Source organism: Lacerta agilis, chromosome 11 (genome assembly GCF_009819535.1).
Source record: "Lacerta agilis isolate rLacAgi1 chromosome 11, rLacAgi1.pri, whole genome shotgun sequence".
Taxonomy (NCBI): domain Eukaryota; kingdom Metazoa; phylum Chordata; class Lepidosauria; order Squamata; family Lacertidae; genus Lacerta; species Lacerta agilis.
The window spans coordinates 6,143,507-6,158,316 of record NC_046322.1 but is presented as its reverse complement, the minus strand read 5'-3'; positions in this window follow the sequence as shown (position 1 = coordinate 6,158,316).

Below are 14,810 nucleotides of genomic sequence, written 5' to 3'. Positions count from 1 at the left end.
ACAATTATTTTGGCACTCGCTACCTGCATACCTTATCAGAAGGCAGTATGCGTGATGAAATATGGAATGTTCTGGGCCTGGGATGGGTGGGAAGAATTTGTCCATTTCAGCCGATCCCTCTGCCCCTTCAAGCCACCACGTCTGAAGTCAAATCAAGATACTTCCATGCGTCAAGCAACATATTATGTCTGTATACTGTGTGGGGCTCAAAAGGTTTGGACAGCAGTGGTGAGGCAAGGTCAGCTGGAGTTCATGTGGGAGAAGTTAATTACAAACGGTCAAGGAAATCAATTGTGCCTCTGTGATTGCCAAAGGTTTCCCAGCTCTGCTTCAGAAAACTGAACAGAATCGGCCTGCTCCCTGTTGGAAGCTGAAGAAAAATGGGGAGGAAATGGCCTTGCTTCTGTGGTTTAAGTAAAATAAATGCATGAAATAAATGACTCACCTCTGTCTTTCTTAAAGAACATCTGATATAATGAGTGAATATGGGTTGCTTTTTTAAAGGGAGAGAGAGAGAGAGGTAGTTTAGCTTGCTTTGCATGTAACAGTTGCTACATACTGTAAACCCATTTCACATTTGTAAGAACTAAATAATGCAGTATGGCAGCGTCTGATCACCTCACTTGTCTCCTGAGAAATCTCTATGTGGGACAAGAAGCTACAGTTAGAACGGGATATGGAACAACTGATTGGTTCAAAATTGGGAAAGGAGTACGACAAGGCTGTATATTGTCTCCCTGCTTATTTAACTTATATGCAGAATTCATCATGTGGAAGGCTGGCCTGGATGAATCCCAAACCGGAATTAAGATTGCCGGAAGAAATATCAACAACCTCAGATATGCTGATGACACAACCTTGATGGCAGAAAGTGAAGAGGAATTAAAGAACCTTTTAATGAGGGTGAAAGAGGGAGAGCGCAAAACATGGTCTGAAGCTCAACTTAAAAAAAAACAAAAACTAAGATCATGGCCACTGGTCCCATCACCTCCTGGCAAACAGAAGGGGTAGAAATGGAGGCAGGGAGATTTTACTTTCTTGGGCTCCATGATCACTGCAGATGATGACAGCAGTCATGAAATTAGAAGACACCTGCTTCTTGGGAGAAAAACAATGACAAACCTAGACAGCATCTTAAAAAGCAGAGACATCACCTTGCCGACAAAGGTCCATATAGTTAAAGCTATGGTTTTCCCAGTAGTGATGTACGGAAGCGAGAGCTGGACCATCAAGAAGGCTGATCGCCGAAGAATTGATGCTTTTCAATTATGGTGCTGGAGGAGACTCTTGAGAATCCCATGGACTGCAAGAAGACCAAACATGAAGGAAATCAGCCCTGAGTGCTCACTGGAAGGACAGATCCTGAAGCTGAGGCTCCAATACATTGGCCACCTCATGAGAAGAGAAGACTCCCTGGAAAAGACCCTGATGTTGGGAAAGATGGAGGCCACAAGGAGAAGGGGACGACAGAGGGTGAGATGGTTGGACAGTGTTCTCGAAGCTACCAACATGAGTCTGACCAAACTGTGGTCGGCAGTGGAAGCCAGGAGTGCCTGGCGTGCTCTGGTCCAAGGTGTCACGAAGAGTCGGACATGACTAAACGACTAAACAACAGCAAATACTTTAGAACTCCCTGTCTATTGAGATGAAGTATGCACCTTCATTGTACTCCTTTTGGCACCTGCTAAAACATTCTTTTTCAGACATGTCTACCCAGTTGCTTAGAAAGTTGAATAAATTATAATTTGCTTTAGTATTTTAACTTTTCTATGATTTAAAGTACAGTTGTATTTTAAACCAAGGGGGAAATACGGTTATACTTTAAAACATACAGAAGTTAAAACACTAATGCAAATTATAATTACTTCAACTTTCTAAGCATATAGGTAGGCTTATCTAAAAAATAATGTTTTAGCATGTGCCAAAAGGAGTACAGCTGCTTTGAGGTGCCCCCCCAAAAAAAAATCAAACGGTGTATAGAATAATAAAAATATATATTAAAGGAGCCCAGGCATTCAGCCCAACCACTGCCAAAACTCATAACAATATGTTTTGACCCACAGCTCCCATCAGTGTACCAATGATGAGAGATGAATGTGGGGGCACCAGGTTGAGGAAGGCTGTTGCAGAACATACATTTTAAGTCACCTTGAATGAATCAGCAGAAATGTATCCGCTGCAGAAATGTCATGGGCAAATAGCAAAATAAGCAAACACATTAGCGATAATCCTAACCACCGTTGCATTGATAAGCTTGTGCTTTAAATATATTCATGAACCCCAACAACACCCCATCCATCCTCCCCCGACCACCTCTTTCCCCTTTCCTTCCCAATGTCTCAACAAATGAAACCGATTTGTGTAAAAATGTTACATGTAAAAACATGAGAGAGTGAGACATTGCACATACTTTTGTAAATCAATAAATCTTTAATAAAAATACTTCAAAAAACATATTGATGCATCTTACATATCAATGTACTTTTATTCCATTCCATTCAAATATGTAACCAATATACTCTAATGAAATGAACCTAGAGAAATGCTGCACATTTCATTTCCTCCTCTACGTATCCAGTCATTTCACATCTGTTTTCACCTTCTCCAACTCCCACGACTCTCTGTCTTAAAAGTTTTCAGTTTAGGAGTCAAAACTTGCGTGTCTGACCCAGGAGGTGAAATTATTCCGATTTGAAAAGGAAGGAGGAAATTTCGAAGCAGGAATGTAGTCTCTCACCCTCCTCTCAAGCAGCCCTTAGCACATGAAAAAATAATGTTACCGTGGGGTGTGCGTGGTGTGTAAAGAACCTACTTTTGTCAAGTCCATCTGATTGACAGGTTTGAGGGCTTCTTAGTGCTAGTTGTGTCAGATGCGCAAGTATGAAAATAACCAACACCTGCAAGGCAGCCTGACTAACAAGCAGCAATTGGGGACCGAGAACTTCATTATATACAGCTCTGACTTAGTTTTTTCAGCTCTGAGATTCCAGAATCTCTTGGCTCAGAGATTTCAATGCTGAGGATTCTCACAAACTCTTGCTCTGGGATTCTGCTGCTCAGATACTGCTGCCCATATTCTTTCTCCTGGTAACCTCCTAATCACACACAAACCCTCAACACGTTGAGGCAAAAGGAATGGGATTTGTATCTTCCGGGGCCATACTCCCGTGCGAGTCATGCAACCTGCACAAGGTTGCAGTCCTGAAGAAAGAAAGAAATATTTTCAGGGCAAGATCACAGGGTGAGAGTGTGGTGCCCAAAAATGGGCACCGAGCTGTCGTGCAAAAAAAGATGGGATGCCCTGGTTTTACTGAAGTAGTTGAGAGGTATGCACATAAACTACATCCTCTGGGGCTAACATGGTTCCTGGTCTGACAGCACAGCTGCCGATTTTGAATAAGTGTGAATCAGCTTGCTGTCCCAACAGCTTGGTCCAAAGGAGTGTCTTAAGAAAGAAAGAAAGAAAGAAAGAGAACGTTCTTTTTTCTTTCTTTCCTATAATCAATTTTTATTTTTTAAAAAATAAATCAACACAAAATGCAAACAAAGGCCAAACTAATCTAAGGAAAAGAATTAAGAAAGAGACCAGAAGAGAGGAGAGGAGAGGAGAGGAGAGGAGAGGAGAGGAGAGGAGAGGAGAGGAGAGGCGAGGAGGGAGAGGAGAGGAGAGGAGAGAGAGGAGAGGAGAGGAGGAGAGGAGAGGAACAAACAAATACAGTCGTACCTTGGAAGTCCAACGCTGTGCGAGTTGAACGTTTTGGCTCCCGAATGCCACAAATCCGGAAGTGAGTGTTCCGGTTTGTGAACGTTCTTTGGAACCCGAACGTCCTGTGCGACTTCCACAGCTTCCAATTGACTGGAGCTTCCTGCAGCCAATCGGAAGCCATGCCTTGGTTCCCGGACATTTTGGAAGTCGAATGGACTTCAGGAAAGGATTCCGTTCGACTTCTGAGGTACAACTGTATATGAATACCAAGCCCCCTATCACAAAGATATCTTAACCCTTATTCCATGCCATGCACAGAAAAGTGAACCCTCCAAGCTTTCAACTCGGAGCTTCCCCGTCTTCCCCCAGGCCTCCCACCCAGAGGGATCCTAGAAAGAAAGAGAACATTCTTGGCTTTCTTAAGAGTGCAAATTAATATACAGGGAGGGAAACGGAATGCTCACAAACTTCCAACTAAGCCTGCCGTGTGGAGTACAACCTGCCAACCACGCTTTGTGGCTTGGCATCTCACACCCACTCACTGCCTTGTAGTCCTGGGCAGTGTTCAAGAATATATATAAATATTTAAAATTTTATTTATACCCCACCCTTCCTGGTTTAAAAACCGGGCTCTGGGCGGCTAACAGCAAATATAAAACATTGATTAAAATGTGACTTAAAAACAGCATAGGTAAAAGTAAAGGGACCCCTGACCATTAGGTCCAGTTGTGTCCGACTCTGGGGTTGTGGCGCTCATCTCGCGTTACTGGCCGAGGGAGCCGGCGAACAGCTTCCGGGTCATGTGGCCAGCATGACAAAGCCATTTCTGGCGAACCAGAGCAGCGCACGGAAACACCATTTACCTTCCCGCTGGAGTGGTACCTATTTATCTACTTGCACTTTGACGTGCTTTCGAACTGCTATGTGGGCAGGAGCAGGGACCGAGCAACGGGAGCTCACGCCGTCATGGGGATTTGAACCGCCGACCTTCTGATCAGCAAGCCCTAGGCTCTGTGGTTTAACCCACAGCATCACCCGCATCCCAGCATAGAATACAACATAAAATGCAGCATCAATATCAATAAAATTCAAAAATTCAGGGGTCATTTTTTTGGGGGGAAAGAAACCCCAGTCAGTAGACATCGACTGATCACCAGGGCTAACTGGCCACGTTGGTCCTACTAGGGCCAGCAAGGAGACCGGGGAAGAATTTAAATGTGGGGTCCCAGAAAGGGTTTTCTCACAGAAGAGGTAAGGGAAAAGGGAATAGAGGATCAGGCTAATTCAAATTGAAGGCAAGGCGGAATAGCTCTGTCTTACGGGCCCTGTGGAAGAATATCAAGTCCTGCAGGACCCTAGTCTCATGGGACAGAGGAAAGTCACCAAGCCAGTGACAGACAGGGTCATATTTGGCTTGGTTGAGAACATGTTGAGCAGGTCCTAGAACCTTACTGTCTAAATCTGGAGGTTCCGAGGCTTAGCACTTCCAATGTGAGAATGACACATGCTTAATGCACCCACACACCGAATCCATAGGACTTAGAAGCATTTAATCATTTATTTAGAAACTTCTAGGCCCCATAATATTAGAGAATATCATAACATGTAGCCTACAGTATAAGGCCCTGGAGGAGGAAGAGAGGCAGAAGAGGGTGAGGAGAAAGAGCTGTGAGTAGACGGAGGGTCCTTTCCCCATCCTTTCGGCCCCTCAGAAACTCAACAAACCATTTGTACCTGGAACTGGGTGTGGAAAGAGCAGCTGAATGGGATACAGCTGTTGGCAGCCTGAAGAAGCACCCATCCACCTTGGGTTCAGCTCTGGCAACCTCTCACGTGGGTGCCATTGCCATTCTGAGAGGACAAGGCAGAAGTTCATGGTGAGCTCCGGAAACTCTTTTTCTAGAAAAAGAGCACTGCTAATAATCTTTTAAAACCATTCACACTTGCCATCACTATGTCTTGTGGGACTGTATGCTATACCTCAGGGTGGTCCAACAGGTCGATTGCAATCTACTGGTCGATCGCGGGGTGTCCGTGGTCGATCGCGGGATCATGACCCCCCCCTCAAAAAATAGCTCAACAACTCTTGCTCCCTAAAATAGTTCAACACTTGGGGCCAATCCAATGGGTAGATCATTGCCTGTTCATTTTTTTAATAGTGGGAGTAGATCACAGTCTCTTGAAAGTTGGACCTGCCTGCTATAGCTTAACTATCCATTGCTTGAATAATAACTTTTTTAAATAAAAAGTCTTCAGTGGGACTTACTTTTCAGCACAGCTGTTTATGATTATACTGCAAGGATGCAATTCTAAGCACATTTTCCTAGGAGTAAGCCCCATTGAACACCATCAGAGTTCTTTCCAAATTAACAGGCTTGTGCTGGAAATCATCTAGGCACTGAATCGTGACCCCATAGAATACGACAAGAATGATTTTGCAACCTATTTTTTACCCCTTGGCAAGAGGGTCCAGGCTATTTCCATTTTAGCTGGGACTGCCACGGTTCATTGTTGCAACAGTTTCTACAATAAATGCATTTTGTTCTTTTTAATGTGAAACAATTAGTGTGAAAGTCATAATTAGGGCTCCCCAACCTTCCAATTGATAGACATTTCAGAGCTGACCCGATTCCATCATGCTTTTTGACAAAACCATTTTCTGAAAGCAGGCAAAAGAAGGGGGGGGGTTACAAATGATTAAAAACGTTCAATTCACAAAGTGACTTTTATTTTGATAATAAATATAACATACGAGTCACATTGCAAAATGAGACCCTTAATCATTTGCTGCCACATTATCTGTCAAAATATAGACAGGGGGAGAGAAAAACGATCACGTCCTAAATAAAAGGTAACTTTCCATTTTTGCTTTGTGGAGAGACGAGACGGTGGGGGCCCTCCCACTATTTTGTTGACCACTTTAAAATAGAAATATTTTGTGTGATTCAGGGAGAATGCTCTACTCAAACAACCTCATATCCTCTGTTCAGCAGGATAAGGCACTTACTTATTAATTTGTTCATAATTATTATCTCTCAGTCTCAATATAAGCTGGGGAGAAATAGCTTCCTGGCTACAGTTTATTAAGAATGGTGGTTTCATTGTGGAGGTTTGGGCTTTCAAATATACAGATTGTAGACAAGATAGGATACTTATAATGTCGGAATTTGTACAGTTGAGAATGTGCAGGCTTTGAGCCTCTAAGAATAAAATCCACATGCTGTTTTTAGAAGGAGAGTAAGTTTAGACAATTACAGGTGGAATCTCCAGAAGAATGAAAAGCTAAGGACTAGCTGTATAAAAATTCCTTCCAGTAGCACCTTAGAGACCAACTAAGTTGGTGGATTTGGAAGGGTGGAAAATAGATACGGTTGGCACTCCTACCTGCTGTATGAAAAGGTGAAGGTCCACAAAGGATTTCTCAATCATTTAATTCGGAAATCTCTATATTTAATTTGGATAAATACAAAGGAATATTAGAACCGAAAAATCCCATTGTGGACCTCACCTTTGGATGTAATAATAATTAAAAAAACAAACATGGAGGGAGGAAGAGCCACCTACCGTATGTTATTAGAAGAAAAAGAAAACGAACTACATATGAAAAAATTAAAGAACACCTCAATGATTGGCTACAATACTTTCAAATTCATCAAAGATTCACAATTGACAAAAAAAATGGTATAGCAAGAGAAAAATCTAGATTCGAAAAAGAAGATAATCCAAAGCAAGGGGAAACACACATTTCGCGTATTTATAATATACTGCTAGAATGGGAATTAAAGGAGGAGGAGGTCAAAATCAACGATGGTGAGATGGGCCCAGGATTTCGGATACAATATATTAATGGATCAATGGGAAAGATTGTGGCGGGTAGACATAAAATTTACCGCCTGCTACAATCTAAGAGAGCATATATTAAAAAGGATGTACAGGTGGCACCTCACACCAGAAAAAATAGCAAAAATATACAGAAATGGATCCCCCTTGTGCTGGAGGTGTGAAAAAGAAATTGGGTCATATAAACATATGTGGTGGACCTGTTCTGAAATAAACAATTATTGGAGTCAGATCTATGAAGAACTCAAAAAACTGACAAAAAGTACATTCAAAAAAAGACCGGAAATGTTCATGATTAGTATTTTGCAGAGGAAATCAAAAGGGAAAAAGAGTATTATGCATGTATGGCACCACAGCAGCGAGAATGCTAGTGGCCAGGAATTGGAAAAGAAAAATCGTACCAACCATAGCCGAATGGCAAATTTAATGATAGAGTATTTACAGTTAGCCAAAATAACGGGTAAAATAAGAGGACAGACCAACCAAGAGGTTTGGAAGGAATGGAGGATATTTAAAGAATACTTATTGGAAAGTGGTTTGAATGGAATCCTGGAAGCAGATTAGATTGAACCTTAGTAAGCAACATGGGAAAATTTGAGATATGAATATGAGAACATAAAAGGGAAAAACAACTGTACGTTACGTTAAAGAAAATATGTCAAGAAATGCAAAGAGGATAATTGGAAGTGTTGAGAGTGAATGATTTCAAGTGATGAAGAGGGTGTGTAAGGAATGTGAGAATAAGTGATGTATGTAGTAGATGTTTGTTGTATATATGAAGGTACGTATGTATATTGGTTAGATATTGTTTGATATTGTTGTTGAAGTTTATTTGTAACGATTTTAATCAATAAAGAGATATTCTAAAAAAAAAGAGACCAACTAAGTTGGTATGGAGCTTTCGTGTGCATGCACACTTCTTCAGATACACTGAAACAGACGTCACCAGAATCTTATATATAGTGGGAGGGTGGGTGGGGTATTACTCAGAAGGGTGGTGGGAATGGGTGATTGTCTGATAGGTGTGGTAAACCAGCTGACGACTGTTAAAGACTGCAATTAGTCTAATAGGAAAAAGCAAGACAAAAAAAAAATTCCTTCCAGTAGCAGCTTTAGAGACCAACTAAGTTTGTTCTTGGTATGAGCTTTCGTGTGCATGCACACTTCTTCAGATACATGCAAAAACTCATACCAAGAACAAACTTAGTTGGTCTCTAAGCTGCTACTGGAAGGAATTTTTATTTTGTTTTGACTATGGCAGACCAACACGGCTACCTACCTGTACCAGGAAAAAGCAAGGGATGAGATAGCAAAAATAGCTTTATCATGTATAATGAGATAAGAATCCAATGTCTCTATTCAGACCAGTCCTCTCCATGGTTTTAAGTCTGGTAATAAGTTGTAATTCAGCAACTTCTCTTTCCAGTCTATTTCTGAAATTCTTTTGTAATATGACAGCTACTTTGAGATCTTGTATGGAACCTCCTGGGAGATTGAAGTGTTCTCCTACTGGTTTCTCTGTCTTGTGATTCCTGATGTCAGATTATGTCAATTTATCCTTTGGCGTAGGGTTTTGGCCTGTTTGTCCAATATAGAGAACTGAAGGGCACTGTTGGCATTTGATGGCATACACAATGTTAGAAGATGAGCAATTAAATAGTCCTGAAATGGTATATTTGATGTTGTTGGGGGCCACTGATGGTGTTGTCTGGGTGTATGTGGCAGCAAAGTTGGCATATGGGTTTATTGCTGTGATGTCATAGTCTAATATGGGTTACTTTGCTAATGAGTCTGCTCTCTGGGGGTGGAGCCATAGCTTCATGGCAGAGCATAGCATGGTAGAAAGGAGGGTACAGTTCCCAGTAGCAAAGCAGGCAGAGAGTCCATGTCCTCTCCTGGTTTCCTTTCCTGTGTAGGGATGGGACAGTAGAGAGCAACAAATGCCAATCAGAATTGTCTGTAGCAGTACAGATGGACTGACAGTCTGAGTCAATATAAAGCAGCTTAATAGATTCATACGTTTAGTCCTTGACTTAGAAGTTCATATTTGGGACCTGCAGCAAATCTTAGAAGCCACACCCCTCTGACTGACATTAGCTCAACTGCTCTGATGCCAAAGCCACAGCTGCCTACAGTGAGTCTCAAGGTCCATGACATACTCTGCTAAATTAAACTATTAAATATCCCCAAACAATGTACATATGCAAAATAATTAAGAGCCACAAAGAAAATAATGTACACAAATTCATAATGCTGCATCAAAAACAAAGTGTAAACAGTGGTACCTTGGTTCATAAGAACTTAATCAGTTCTAGAAGTCCGTTATTAAACCAAAGCGTTCTAAACCAAGGCGGGCTTTCCCATAGCAGTGGGGGACTCAATTTACAAATGAAACACACTCAACAGGAAGCGGAACATGTTCTGCTTCCAAGGCAAAGTTCACAAACCAAAACACCTACTTCCGGGTTTGCTATGTTCTTAATCCAAGTTGTTCATAAACTAAGCTGTTCTTAAACCAAGGTACCATTGTATCTAGTAAATCCCCCGCCAAAACAGAGAGATAACCGTTCACATGCACCTCCAAATTACACAAAACTAATCTAAACACAAAACCAAGCATTCAACAATCACGTTCTCCTTACACAAGCCACATCACTCCATTCCCTCAATTCTCACATCATTAAAAAACCCAATATGCAACTAATGAATATAGCATAACAATCAATAACAGCATAACAGGGCTACAGAATAAAAAACAAGCCAACAGCAGTTTGCACACAAACACAACCACTCATTTCCACCCTTTCCCCCATCTCTCCCCTAGGAAGGTTAACTCCTGCCTACAGACTGTCACCCACTGGGTAGTCAGGCCCAGCCACCGACACATCTGACAGCCTCACCCTTTGGGGTCATGTACGCACATTTCTACCCCAGATACTTCATATCCTTCTGAATCCTCCCTATGCAATCATATTTGATGTCCTTCAGTAACACTGCTGATGGCCACCTGGGTTTCATCACGGCTGTCTCTCCTATGCATCTCCTCAAGTGAACAGTTGGGGAACAGGTGTTCTCTTTGCCCTGAAAATCAATGAAACAAGAGGAGAACGAATTCCTTTGCTTCTGCAGCTGCCCTTTCCTACAGCCCTATAACAACCCAGGAATGAATTCCTTCACGGAAAAGGAATGTCCACCAACCTCAACCCTTTGTGGCTGGTACTGCAGGAGGGATGAGACTAATTACATTTGGATGTGAAATCTATAAAGACTAATGAATCTCGCAGACCAGCGATCAAGTCTGTTGTTCCTAGGTAACAGCTTGTGGGCTTTGTTTTCATTGCAGGTGAGTTTAAGCACCACCCTTGTTTTTATTTGCCCAACAAGGAAAATGCAGCTGTTCCACGATTGTGCGGATTTCTTCTTGATGATTTCAATAAAGGCCTTTCCAATTTATATGCAAAGTAGGTTCAGCTCTCAGACCTCTAGCAAGCTGTCGGTGTGGCCTCTGATATCTGAAGACTTGGATGGCAGCCACATTTGGAACATTTTCTTCAAAAAATGACTGGCGAGAGGAGTGGAGAATGCAATGTTCATGTACCTACCCAGCAACATTTTGCAAATATTTTTCATGCATATGTGTATGGATTCATTAAAGAGTGATGTGACTGCTGTGGTACCCTCCAGATGTTGTCGAACTCCAGCTCCCAATAACTTCTGCCAGTGTGGTCAATAGGGAGGAAGAATGGTAGCTAGAGTCCAACATCATGAGGAGGGCTACATGTTCCCCACTTCTGACCTAGTGGCTCTTGTAGAAGATCCTTGTAGGCCAAGGATGGGGAGCTGAGACCCTCCAGATGTTGCTGGACTCCAGCAACCATCAGCCCCAGCCAGCATGGCCAATGCTCATGAATTCAGAGTGCTGGATTCCAGCAACATCTGGACGCCACCATGTTGGCTCCTCCTGCTATAAAGGTTTGTCCTTCAGTAGCAGTAAACACCTCAGTAGAAGTGAACATCTCCCTACTGAGAACAAACACATCCCTTCCCTTTCTCCTGGAAAGGGGCAAAGGGTTGGGAAAAGAGGAATGACGCTGGTAGCCTCACAGACAAGAAAGGATGCCATTTCCTGGCCTGGCCAACTCAAGAAATGTTTGTTTGTTTTTAGTTCCAGTGACTCAAAAATGTGAGTGCTTCTGTGTCACGAAGGCATCATTTCCCACCCCACACTGTATTCAGAGCATGCAGCACTGTTTCTGTAATACCTCAGTTTGTTTCTGCCAAGAAACAAGAACATGCTATTTGTCTTGCCGTTGGCTGTTATGTAACATATGCCACTTACATAATGAATACTGTAGGTTATGTTGTCGTTATTTTATTCCACCCCATTCATTTCAATGCAAAGGAAATACAATGCAAACAGGGAGTTGTAATGTAATGCAATCAATTATGTATCATTTGCAGACTGACAGCAACAGCAAATACCAATGGTATTTGCTGGATTGATTTCTGTTCTGGACATGGGACAAATAAGCAAACACTGGCAATTTCCCAATATCCACTTCTGTTTTTGTCACAAGTCTCTGACATCCCTACTCACGTAGCTTCAAGTAGTTATGGATTAGAAGCTGTAGGTGACTGTAGGCCCCTTGGGGCAGGGACTGTGAGTGTGACTAGTTGCTTTACAGTCTCATTCTGCAGTATGGCCAGTTGGGGTGCTTCGTACTTCAGTCCAGCAGGTTCAGATGATCTCAGGTAGTCAATATGACACCTTTTTGGCACCGTATCATTCCTGACTCTTGCATCTGTTCTTAATCTGAACAAACCATTGGGCTGCATCCCAGCAACCTCTACTCAGAGTAGGCCCATAAAAATTAATGGGCCTACAATAGCCACTCGTATTAATTTCAATGGGACTATTCTGAGTATGACTTGTAATGGATATAACAATTATTATTCAGTGAAGTTTGAGCTGATAGTGTCTGCTCCAGCTATGGGATGGGGAGAGATAAGAAGTTTAGGCTATGTGGAACAAGTGAGCACATCTCTTTCACTTCCAAGTCATATTCCCTTTCCCTCTGGGCCCAATCTTCTCCAGCACCAGAAGGTTAGGGTCGTTGAGTGATTATGCACTTGAGTGAAGGCTGCTAGCTTCATGCTTTGGGGGGACCCTCTGTCTCCTTGAAAACCTTCAAGGGCACCAACATACAGCTTGTTGCCAGATTCCATGCAAAACCACCTTATAAACAGAAATTTAGATCCATCATCAGGTGAAACATCCAAGGAGTTTTAAGGGAAGTCCAAAGAGGTTCAATAAGCTCAGCGGTACAGCATCAGTTTTGTGTGTGCAGAAGTTTCTAGGTTCAATCCCCAGTACCTCCAGATGTGGATGGGAAGGTCTCCTGTAAGAACATAAAGAGAGCCTGCCGGATCAGGCCAATAACTCATCTAGTCCAGCATCCTGTTCTCACTGTGGTCAATCAGATGTCTGTGGGAAAGCTAGAAGCAGGATGTAAAACCCCGGAGAACTGCAACCAGCCAGCATGGACGCTACTGATCTTGATAGATCAATTGAATGACTAGCATTAAAGAATAGGAATAGGAATAGTTTATTATTGGCCAAGTACATTTTCCAACATACTTGGAATTTGTTTCGACTACATTGCAATGTAAACATACAAACACTGTTCCACTCCCAATACAAAGAAGCAAAGAAACCCCACCCATAATTGACCTCCCCTTCAGCTACACAACTACGAATTTAACAATTTAATGGCACAAGGGGGGGGGGAACTGTTCCTGTGCCTGGCTGATTTTGTATATGAAGTCCTGTAGCAACGTCCAGATGGAAGTAAATCAAGCAGATGATGACCGGGATGTAAGGATCTGCTCCAATTCTCTCTGCTCTCTTCCTAACTCGGGTAGCATAGATTGTCTCAATTGTAGGCAAGCTAGCACCAATTTCCCTTTCTGCAATTCTTACAGCTCATTGGAGCCTTTTCTTGTCCATCTTGGAGGCTGTACCATACCAAGCAGTAATAGAATTACAGAGAACAGTTCAATGATGCCTCTGTATCATTAAGCTTCCTATGTAGCTATGGGCATCACAAGAAAGTGATATCTGCTGATTCTAATGATTAAAGTGTAGAAAGGGAGCTGGTCTCTGCAGATATAACAAGTGACCAAAGTTACATAAGGCTTCACTTAATGTAGCTCACTTGGTATTCAGACTGGGAATAGAAGGCAATCACTAACTTTTGTGGACATATATAAACTGACCCCAAAGGGTTACAACAATTGAGGTGCATTAAAGAGAAAGGGAACGACAGAGGATGAGATGGTTGGACAGTGTTCTCGAAGCGACTGGCATGAGTTTGGCCAAACTGCAGGAGGCAGTGGAGGATAGGGGTGCCTGGTGTGCTCTGGTCCATGGGGTCACGAAGAGTTGGACACGACTGAACGACTGAACAACAACAACAAAGAGAGTGGGTTATAGCTCTCTCCTGCTCATCTGTTTTGAATGTGGCCTACAAATGATAAACAGGTTTGGTTTCACCTATTGTTTCTTCCGTCCTTCCTTCCCTCCCCACTCTCCATTTCACAAGTACTAAATTTAACACACACGCATTATATATATATATATATATATATATATATATATATATATATATATATATATATTCCCCAGTGTTAAAAAAGGAAACCAGATGCCGTCGCTATTAACTTTTGGAATCAACTGTCATCTTCCTATTAAATCCTTCCATCCAAGTAAAGCCAATTATTTGCATGATCTAAAAAGGTGCCGAAAATGGAGACGCACAAGGTTTCTGAAAGTCCACTTTAATAAGACAGGTGGGTAACTAATAATGTGGAAAATTGCCTGCAGATTGAGGAGACTGGGAATGACTAATGGCCAAAACTAAGCGAGTAAATTAGTTGCCAAATGATACCATTTGCAGGAGTTGTGCGAAAGGGAGATTTGAAGGCCCAGAAGCATGTGGCACTGATCGGAGAGCAGAGCATTTGAGTGGGGCCCAGATTCAAGAAAGCATGCCATCGACTTATGGCAGGGCATGCTTTAAAAATGGAAAAAAAACGAAAAAAACCACCCTTGACTTTTAAATTATTATTATTATTATTCTTTCCATGTAAGCGATGCTATTTGGGTAAGTGCTTAATAGCGTAGGCACAGGAGCCCACTTAGCTCTCTGCAAAGTTTGACGGCAAAGTTGCTGCCAAGGTCAAAGACTCTGAAACGGAGATGTCC